The sequence below is a fragment of the Pinus tabuliformis genome, chromosome 2_1, assembly GCF_031772625.1.
Source record: "Pinus tabuliformis cultivar Carrire ecotype Pingquan chromosome 2_1, CPIR1, whole genome shotgun sequence".
NCBI lineage: Eukaryota > Viridiplantae > Streptophyta > Pinopsida > Pinales > Pinaceae > Pinus > Pinus tabuliformis.
The window spans coordinates 258,469,497-258,480,397 of NC_142299.1; the positions used below are offsets into that span (position 1 = coordinate 258,469,497).

Sequence of the window (10,901 nt, forward strand, 5' to 3'; positions counted from 1 at the left end):
CATATAACTCATTATTATTGGTTGTTTACATTTAAATTCTATGTAACTTTTTGATTAACTTGATAACTTAAATCTTCAACAATATAACTCATTATTATTGGTGGTTTACATTTAAATTCTATGTAACTTTTTTATTAACTTCATAACTTAACTTATGTTTTTTAAATTGAAAATAAATATTTATTAAAACTATAATATTATAAATAATTTTAATTAAATATGTTTTAAAAAAATTTAATTATGTTTATTCAATATTTATATTATTATTAATAAATATGTAGTTTAACTTAGATATCATTGAAATTATTAAACTTTTTTAAACATGCATATTTACATTGTTAATTAGGTCAATTATTAATAAAACCAAATTACACTAATTTAATTGAAATTGTTTATTAACATAAATTTTAATTGAAAGTCATGTCCTCTTAATTCTGATTCAAATTTTAAACGTTTATAACAAAAAAATTTAATTCAAAGTCCTGTCATGCTAGTTCTTATTCAAATTTGAAAATAATAATCTATTCAAAACAAATTGCAAAACTAGAAATTTCTTTATTCTTAAGGATTAATTGCAAGACGAAAGATTTAAATTATTGTGCGAGATGGTAGAGATCATAAAAAATAGCATTTGCAACACATGTTGCAAAGGAAACGCCGTAAGGAAATGGCATAAGAAATAATAGTATAGAAAAAAGAAGTCAAAATTGTATATAATGCATAAGAAATAATAGCATAGAAGAGAAGTTGTGTGATTTCAAAATGGGTTTCTCTCCATTATAAAAAGAACTAAACACATGTGAGACTACCCTAGTGGACCTTAAGTGGCAGAGGAAAACCTTGAAAAACAACACTATACAGTCAGTAATGAGGCCTAGATTCTAGCACCAACAATTTGATTCCTCTTTGTGCAACCACAAACAAATGTTTCATGTTGGCCCAACTAAACAAATGAAAATATTTCATGTCTTCTTTTGAGTTCTTAAGTAAAAACTATTTAAAATTGAACTCAAAATTTTACTCTCCACTCCTAAAGAGCATCTGACACAGTTCAGCTGGACGCTGAAATCTTAATCTCTGAAGCTAAGTTGCACTTTTGTTCAAACATACAGAAGAATGCCCATGAAATTCTAGTCACTGTAGCTCAAACCATTCACAGCAGAGTTTTCAACCTTCAGCCACTAGTAGTGACAGGATAGAACTCTGAAACTTAGCATTGATAAAAGGGTTTTCGAGACTCTCCATAAGAAAAGGAAGAAATCTCTCCACTCTTGGTAGATGATTTGTCAGATCTCAACATAGGTGGAATCAATTTGCAAGCATGCAGAGAGGAATCTGAACCGACTGTGCTCTTCACTTCAGCATTATATGAGGAAACTTTCTTCTGCAGTTGAAGATCATCATATGAGGGTCTTATCTTTGGAGCACTAGACGAGCGTATTTTAGCCTTCGCAGACTCTGTAGAATTCATGTAATTAGGCCTTCCCACACTCTCATATGATGTCTGCGTAGTATTTCTAGATTTTGGAGTACATGATCCCCTTGAGATTGTTGAGCTCTCATTAGATTGGATATCAGAGCTAGGCTTTGAAGATGATCTACCCGTATGATGACTGGAAACCGCTGAAGGTGGTTTTGTAGCAACACGAACACTAATATTGTTTCTGTGAACTTTAAATTTGCCTGGTTCATGAGATTTCCCCAGATTCTCCTTAGCATCATCATAGCTTTTGAGAGACTGAATTTCACAAGCATCCATTCGGTCTTGTTCCATGAGTCTATTCAGCCAAGGCTTTGCAGCCATCCAGCATTCTAACCAGCTCCATAGCATAAGCAATTACTCTCTCACGTTTGATTGCACCCTCTTGTCTCATTTGCAGTTTTGCACGAACTTCTTCAAGGGTTCCTTGACTATCACATCACCCCTCCTGAAACATGAGCATACAACTTATTGCCCAAAAAGATAGGTGGGGAATTGAGCATACAACATGTTCAACAAACCATGTACTTCAAATCTACCCAAAAAATATAGAAATAAGGTATCTTTTGGCAATGCTCGGATTCTTAGATATTGAGATTTTTAAGTTGTTGTTTGGCAGGAAGGAGTCATATGCTGATGAGAATAGATTTTCTAATTCTGAATAAATATGATGGTAGTTCTACACTTTACAACAATATTTCTCCTTAAATATTACATCTGTTTACAAAGTTGTGGCCATAAATTTGCTTTTAACGAAGAAAGACCATTGTAGTAATATTTACAAATCAACCACTGAATTCTATACAAAAAGGGAACTGTACAATGTTTCTTTTCTCTGCCATTTTTAGTTGTAGAAGCTCAGGGGCCAAATTCAGTATCCACAGGTTTCTAGTCCATAATGTAGTGCTTAGATATGGGGCACAGCTTAGAGTGATTTAGCAACCACTCTGCCCCACAATGGTTATGGAAACTGTGGGTGCATGGTAAGGAGATGATCTGGTCACCAAATTCATATTCAAACTAGCATATTGCACATTTCCTACACAACGTCCCAAAACATAGATTATCAAAATCACAGAAAATAAATCATCTCCTTAGGTTGTTAAGAACAATGACAGACATTGTATCCTAAATACAATACATGAGAACCTAATAATAGATAAACCCTTACTCCATTTCATCTGTCGATCCCTGTTCAGAGTTATTTCCATCAAAAGTTAATATTGGCATAGAGTTCACTATTGTGGCAGGAGCCACACATTTTACATTTACCAGCTGAACAAGAGACTTTAAAAATCACAACAACAGACCCCAATACCGGTAAGATTAAAATTTAATCTCAAATTGGAAACAGAAAGCTTGTTGAACTCTCTGAACCTTGCTACCACAAGTGTACACTCACTCTGGCTAGTCTCTTAAAAATACAAATTCCAATGAAAGCATAAATCATTTCATTATGTTGGTTCATCTGCTGATGGTGCCAATATTTAATGTATATCCTTCTGTATGCAAAAATATTATCGGTTTTGAACATATATCGCCCAAGTTTGATGGCCTGATTTATTTCCCTATTCAACAAATTTCCAAACTACGCAAACTAGCTATCAAACAGAATCAGATACACAAGTCTAATGGCAACTCTGGCATGTATGTAAAAGACCAAGGAACATACCCTAATCATGTCTGTACAAGACTTCACTTATAGTAAAGGTTTGGCATAGAAAGAGGTGAACCTTCTATCTCCTCAAAATCCATGACATCTGGAAAGAACACCTTATTAATATTAAAAGGATTATTTTGAAGTATTTCATATCAAATACAGAATATAAACTTATGTCCCTCAACAAGCATTACCTAATATGGATCACCGTGATTGAACGTGACATCAAACTTGGAATCTTTTCAATTCAAGAATCAATGCTAAGGTTCTTAGAATTAAAAACCCAATGAAGCCAAATCCACATACACAAATTTTTCTAACTTTGTGGCTATCCACCTAGGCATGTGGACTTCCTTTGTTATGTACTCAAATTGGAAAAAGACTTAAATACGGGTAATGCACACCAAGCCCTTATAACGAAGCCTTCCAGTCTCGCATTCGAAAGATGTATGAAACGCATTGAAGTGAATAAGACACATGGATCTTCTATCCAACAAATACAGAATCAACTAATAGAATATAGCACGCGCCTAACACAAAATGGACCTACTTATACCTCTGTCAGGAAACTCCTAAACATGAAAAGGCTGACAGGAATGTTTGGAAATCCCCTGTAGAAGCACTGATGCATCAAACCTTTTGTTAGTTCTTTAGAAAGAAGATTGTTTTTTGCCCTTGGTGCCCTGAGGACTTAGGACACACACTACTAAGGAACAGAATTTGTTGTCATTTGAAAGAAATTTTGATTTTGATTTTGAGCTAGCAAAGCTCATGACTCAAGTGTCATATGCAATTCCATGCTTATTAGGCAGCCCATATTCTCACTGTACCTTAGGAGGTCCACAAAAAGATATCTTCATGCTTATACTTGTTCCACAAGAGGGAAAACTCTTCAATCCCCTAAGAGGGTGAGTGATTACTCCACTAATGCCATGAAAATTTATTTTCACCAATAATTATTAATAATAATGTGCATAGTACATCATAATACATTTTTCCTCCTGCAAGGTGCAGAGACTTGAATCTTAGAAATATGTAAATATTACCAAAACAAGAATAAGGGGAAGACAAATGATAACAAAATCTGAAGACTAATATATCTCCTTTCAGGAAAATATCTAGTTATTAGAGGCATACCTCATGTGACATGTCAATAGTGCCTTGGTTACTATATTCAATGCCCCCTAAGGATGGAGGAGGATCTGCCAATGAAAATGAAAGGGCTAAAACATGCAATGATTGTCAATAGTGCCTCGATTACTATATTCAATGCCCCCCGAGTATGGAAGAGGATCTGCCAATGATAATGAAAGGGTTGAAACATGCAATGATTAAATTGGTCATAGTTCTACTTAATAAGTTGGTATTCAATAAAATAAAACAAACTTTAAGAAATGCATCAGTTAATGAATGCTAACTAGATGGAAAAGTTAAATCATGAGAATCCATTATTCTATGAAACTTGCTTGCAACAATTCAACCCTAGGGAAGCAGCTTACATAATGCCATTTCAAGGTCAAAATCATCATTGTTTTCATTTCTCAACTGATTTGAATGGAAAAATTCAACACCCATAAAAGCTACTAGTATATAAATTTCAAAATGTCAACCTGGCATCTACATCTAAGGTCTTGTGCAGAGGATTCTACCATAGCATTTAAAATCTACCAAAAATAGAGTGTTCAATCAAGGACTTATACAAATGAATTTTCAAGTGACTTTTCTGCATTGAACATAGTTATGTACCTGATGGGAGAGAGCATAAGAAATTGCTCTCTCACGTTTGATTGCACCCTCTTGTCTCATTTGCAGTTTTGCACGAACTTCTTCAGGGGTTCCTTGACTATCACACCACCCCTCCTGAAACATGAGCATAAAACTTATTACCCAAAAAGATAGGTGGGGCGTTGAGCATACAACATGTTCAACAAACCATGTACTTCAAATCTACCCAAAAAACGCAAAAATATGGTATCTTTTGTCAATGCTCGGATTCTTAAATATTGATATTTTTAAGTTGTTGTTTGGTAGGAAGGAGGCATATTCTGATGAGAATAGATTTTCTGATTCTGAATAAGTACGATGGAAGTTCTACACTTTACAACAATATTTCTCCTTAAATATTACATCTGTTTACAAAGTTGTGGCCATAAATTTGTTTTCAACGAAGAAAGACCACTGCAGTAATATTTACAAATCAACCACTGAATTCTATATAAAAAGGGAACTATACAGTGTTTCTTTTCTCTACCATTTTTAGCCGCAGAAGCTCAGGGACCAAATTCAGTATCCACAGGCTTCTGGTCCATAATGTCGTGCTTAGATATGGGGCACAACTTAGAGTGATTTAGCAACCACTCTGCCCCACTATGGTTATGGAAACTATGGGTGCACGGTAAGGAGATGATCTGGTCACCAAATTCATATTCAAATTGGCATATTGCACATTTCCTACACAACGTCCCAAAACATAGATTATCAAAATCCCAGAAAAAAAATCATCTCCTTAGGTTGTTAAGAACAATGATAGACATTGTATCCTAAATACAAGACATGAGAACCTGATAATAGATAAACCCTTACTCCATTTCATCTGTCGATCCCTGTTCAGACTTATCTCCATCAAAAGTTAATATTGGTATAGAGTTCACTATTGTGGCAGAAGCCACACATTTTACATTTTACAGCTGAACAAGAGACTGTAAAAATCCCAACAACAGACCCCAATATCAGTAAGATTAAAATTTAATCTCAAATTGGAAACAGAAAGCCTGCTGAACTCTCTGAACCTTGCTACCACAAGTGTACACTCACTCCAGCTAGTCTCTTAAAAATACACATTCCAATGAAAGCATAAATCATTTCATTATGTTGGTTCATCTGCTGATGGTGCCAATATTTAATGTATATCCTTCTGTATGCAGAAATATTATTGGTTTTGAACATATATCACCCAGGTTTGATGGCCTGATTTATTTCCATATTCAATAAATTTCCAAACTACACAAACTAGCTATCAAACAGAATCAGATACACAAGTCTAATGGCAACTCTAGCATGTATGTAAAAGACCAAGGAACAGACCCTAATCATGTCTGTACAAGACTTCACTTATAGTAAAGGTTGGGCATAGAAAGAGGTGAACCTTCTATCTCCTCAAAATCCATGACATCTGGACAAAACACCTTATTAATATTAAAAGGATTATTTTGAAGTATTTCATATCAAATACAGAATATAAACTTATGTCCGTCAACAAGCATTACCTAATATGGATCACCGTGATTGAACTTGACATCAGACCTGGCATATTTTCAATCAAGAATCAACGCTAAGGTTCTCAGAAATAAAAACCCAATGAATCCAAATCCACTTAACGTTATAAATTCATGCATGAATTTTTCTAACTTTGTGGCTATCCACCTAGGCATGTGGACTTCCTTTGTGATGTACTCGAATTGGAAAAAGAATTAAATACACGTAATGCACACCAAGCCCTCATAATGAAGGCTTCCACTCTCGCATTCGAAAGATGTATGAAACGCATTGAAGCGAATAAGACACATGGATCTTCTATCCAACGGATACAGAATCAGCGAATAGAATATAGCACGTGCTTAACACAAAATGGACCTACCTATACCTCTGTCAGGAAACTCTTGAACATGACAAAGCTGACAGGAATGTTTGCACATCCCTTGTAGAAGCACTGATGCATCAAACCTTTTGTTAGTTCTTTAGAAAGAAGTTCGTTTGCTTCCCTTACTCCCCTGAGGACTTAAGACACACACTACTAAGGAACATAATTTGTTTCCATTTGAAAGAGATTTTGATTTTGATTTTGAGCTAGCAAAGCTCATGGCTTAAGGTTCATATGCAATTCCATGCTTATTAGGCAACCCATATTCTCACCGTAGCATAGGAGGTCCACACAAAGATATCTTCATGCTTATACTTGTTCCACAAGGGGGAAAGCTCTTCAATCCCCTGAGAGGGTGAGTGATTACTCCACTAATGCCATGAAAATTTATTTTCACCAATAATTATATACAATAATGTGCATAGTACAACATAATACATTTTCCCTCTTGCAAAGTGCAAAGACTTGAATCTTAGAAATATGTAAATATTACCAAAACAAGAATAAGGGGAAGACAAGATAACAAAATCTAAAGACTAATATATCTCCTTTCAGGCAAATATCTAGTTATTAGAGGCATACCTCATATGACATGTCAATAGTGCCTTGGTTACTATATTCAATGGCCCCCGAGTATGGAGGAGTATCTACCAAAGATAATGAAAGGGATGAAGCATGCAATGATTAAATTGGTCATAGTTATACTTAATAAGGTGTTATTCAATGAAAGAAAACAAACATTAAGAAATGTGTCAGTTAATGAATGCTAACTAGATGGAAAAATTAAATCATGAGAATCCATTATTTTATGAAACTTGCTTGCAACAATTCAGCCCCAGGGAAGCAGCTTACATAATGCCATTTCAAGGTCAAAATCATCACAACTTTCATTTCTCGGCTGATTTGAATGGAAAAGATCATGAGAAAGAGCGTGGAAGCTGGCAGGAATGTCAAACAACTACTCTCTTAACAGATGAGGCCGAGAAGAAATTCATAATAAAGCTCATATTGGTGTCTGATGTCATGCTCTTTTGCTTTTGCTATAGATTTGTTTTTCCCTTAATCACAGATCTCCAGTAAGTAGCTTCCTCAAAGACTCAAATGCAATCCAGCTGACCATGTCTCCAATCACCAGATCAAACCAAACTTTTAGCTCCTCACAACCACCAACCAAGAAGCTAATCAATAGTTGAGCACTGCGGCTTTTGAACTCAAAATTTTACTCTCCACTCCCAAAGAGCATCTGACATAGTTCAGCTGGAAGCTGAAATCTTAATCTCTGCAGCTAGGTTGAACTTTTGTTCAAACATACAGAAGAATGCCCATGAAATGCTGATCACTGTAGCTCAAACCATTCACAGCAGAGTTTCCAACTGTTAGCCACTATTAGTGACAGGATAGAACTCTGAAACTTAGCATTGATAAAAGGGTTTTCTGGACTCTCCATAAGAACAAGAAGAAATCTCTCCACTCTTGGTAGATGATTTGTCAGATCTCAACATAGGTGGAATCAATTTGCAAGCATACACAGAAGAATCTGAACAGGTTGTGCTCTTCACCTCAGCATTATATGAAGAAACTCTCTTCTGCAATTGAAGATCATCATATGAGGTTCTTATCTTTGGTGCACTAGACGAGCGTATTTTAGCCTTGGTAGAGTCTGTAGAGTTCATGTAATTAGGCCTTCCCACACTCTCATCTGATGTCTGCAGAGTATTTCCAGATTTTGGAGTACATGGTCCCCTTGAGATTGCTGAGCTCTCATCAGATTGGATATCAGAGCTAGGGTTGGAAGATAATCTACCAGTAGGATGACTGGAAACTGCTAAATGTGGTTTTGCAGCAATAGGAACCCTAATATTGTTTCTACGAACTTTAACTTTTCCTGGTTCATGAGATTTCCTCAGATTCTCTCCGACATCATCATAGCTTTTGAGAGACTGAATTTCACAAGCATCCATTTGGGATTGTTCCATTAGTCTATTCTCCCAAGGCCTTGCAGCCATCCAGTGTTCTAACCAGCTCCAACCCTAGCTATTTTTGTCTAGCTCAATTCTAGCATAAGTCATGTTTGTTTTCGAATTGCTTCTCCATTGTTGAAAACAGATTCGACACTGATAAAAGTTGCTAGTATATAAATTTCAAAATGTCAACCTGGCATCTACATCTAAGGTCTTGTGCAGAGGATTCTACCACAACATTTAAAATCTACTAGAAATAGAGTGTTCAATCAAGGGCTTATACAAATGAATTTTCAAGTGACTTTTCTGCATTGAACATAGTTATGTACCTGATGGGAGAGAGCATAAGCAATTTCTCTCTCACGTTTGATTGCACCCTCTTGTCTCATTTTTCAGTTTTGCACGAACTTCTTCAAGGGTTCCTTGACTATCACACCACCCCTCCTGAAACAAGCAATGCACTTCTGAAACAAAATGGATAACAGAGCCAATTTTTTGCAAGTTAAAACATAAAATATTTTTAGGTTATCAGAATTATTCCGGCAATTCCACATCACACAAATATTACTACTGTGGTATAAGTTATGGGATTATCAGAAACTAAAATTTAGCATATCTAGAAACAAAGGGAAAGAAACTGGTAAGAAAAACCGGGATCTTTTCAGACCTATGATAAAGAAGTATCTATATGAGGTATGATCTAGTCCACTGCACAAGGGTTGTGAAAAGCAATATGGCCAGGGAAAGTCTACAGAAAGGGAAACTACTTATCTTCATGAGTAGTCCTGGTTTGGTGTCTGAGCAAAAACCAGAATAGGGGCCTGAAGCGTTTGTGCAAGAACTTTTCATGATAAGAGTAAACACGATGATGATTCGGATTTGCTTGTGGTTTTGTATATATCTTAAACTACAGTTGACATATGGTAATCCGACACTCACAGGATTCAGCACTTCGACCTATTGTGTGGGTAGAGTAAGCTACTAAACCATAGTGGCCAGAGTGTTAAAATACCTCAGATTCTCGCAGTTTGTTTTGGCGAATTCAATGTTCATCAATCATTTTTTGCACAGCTAAGCCTTCAGTCGACATCCAAACATGGCGAGCTCTTACACGGGCCTGAACTCTAACAAGTGCTTGCATGCACCTCAAGGTAACTGCTGCTTGTTTCCTTACCTGACGACCTCGAAACAATGCTTGTAATCTCACAAACCCTTTCAGCGCTCGCAGTGCCCTCCTGGCCTATAAAACCCAAACCAAAGCCAATGGATTGAAAACAATCATCTCTCAAAACAACCAACCATACAATCTATAGAGGCTCGTGCATGAAGAATGGTTACCAAAAATCCTCGAAAAGTAGTCTGTATGTGAATGGCGGCCCATTCTTCTCTGACAACCTTGAAGTCTTTAGGACGAGCCCTCACAATAGTGGCCACTGCAGCATTATAAGCCTCTGCAACAGCAGAGGCCACTTCAGATGTCTCCCCATTTGAATTTACCCTCTTATGGAAACTTGCTTCATTTGTCCCCTTGGATTCATGGTCACTAGAAATTTTCCACAGGCCCCATTTTCTAGACTTTACATTCGTGAGCTTTTTCTGTGCATCTTACAACAAAGTCAATAAGCTTGCTTCCGCTAAATGAATGAACTTACAACAAGATTCCTACGTAACTAATGACTGGAAAAAAATGAAATAGCACTGAAGACGGGTGAGATGCAATTTCCCAGGTAAGGAAATGCATCTATTATTAGGGTCCACTGATAACCTAACATAATGACCAGGACTGCAAAAAGTTACATGAGCAGAGTATGCAAAGGCCATGCTATAAAAAGTTACATGAACATAGTATGCAAAGGTAGTGATGCAAAAAGTTACATGAACAGAGTATGCAAAGGCCATGCATAGAGCATCTCCCACAATGTAAGACATGAGAGAAGTACAAGAAGATAAAAAGCATGAAAAATTTAAGAAACAAACAGGAAAAGATCATGAGAAAGAGTGTGGAACCTGGCAGGAATGTCAAACAGCTACTCTCCTAGCAGATGAGGCCGAGAAGAAAAAAAGAACGATCCAGAAAATACCATAAAGCTCATCATGGATCTGCATTATTTTCTCGATATATTTTGGATGGAGATCATAAAAGCAGTCAGACAAATATTG

General features: G+C 36.2%; 1 pseudogene; it reads right to left on the bottom strand.

The window, feature by feature from the left end:
• Window positions 1-1,210: 1,210 nt before the first annotated feature.
• Window positions 1,211-10,562, bottom strand: LOC149199712 (protein IQ-DOMAIN 6-like; annotated as a pseudogene).
• Between the last annotated feature and the right edge of the window lie 339 nt (window positions 10,563-10,901).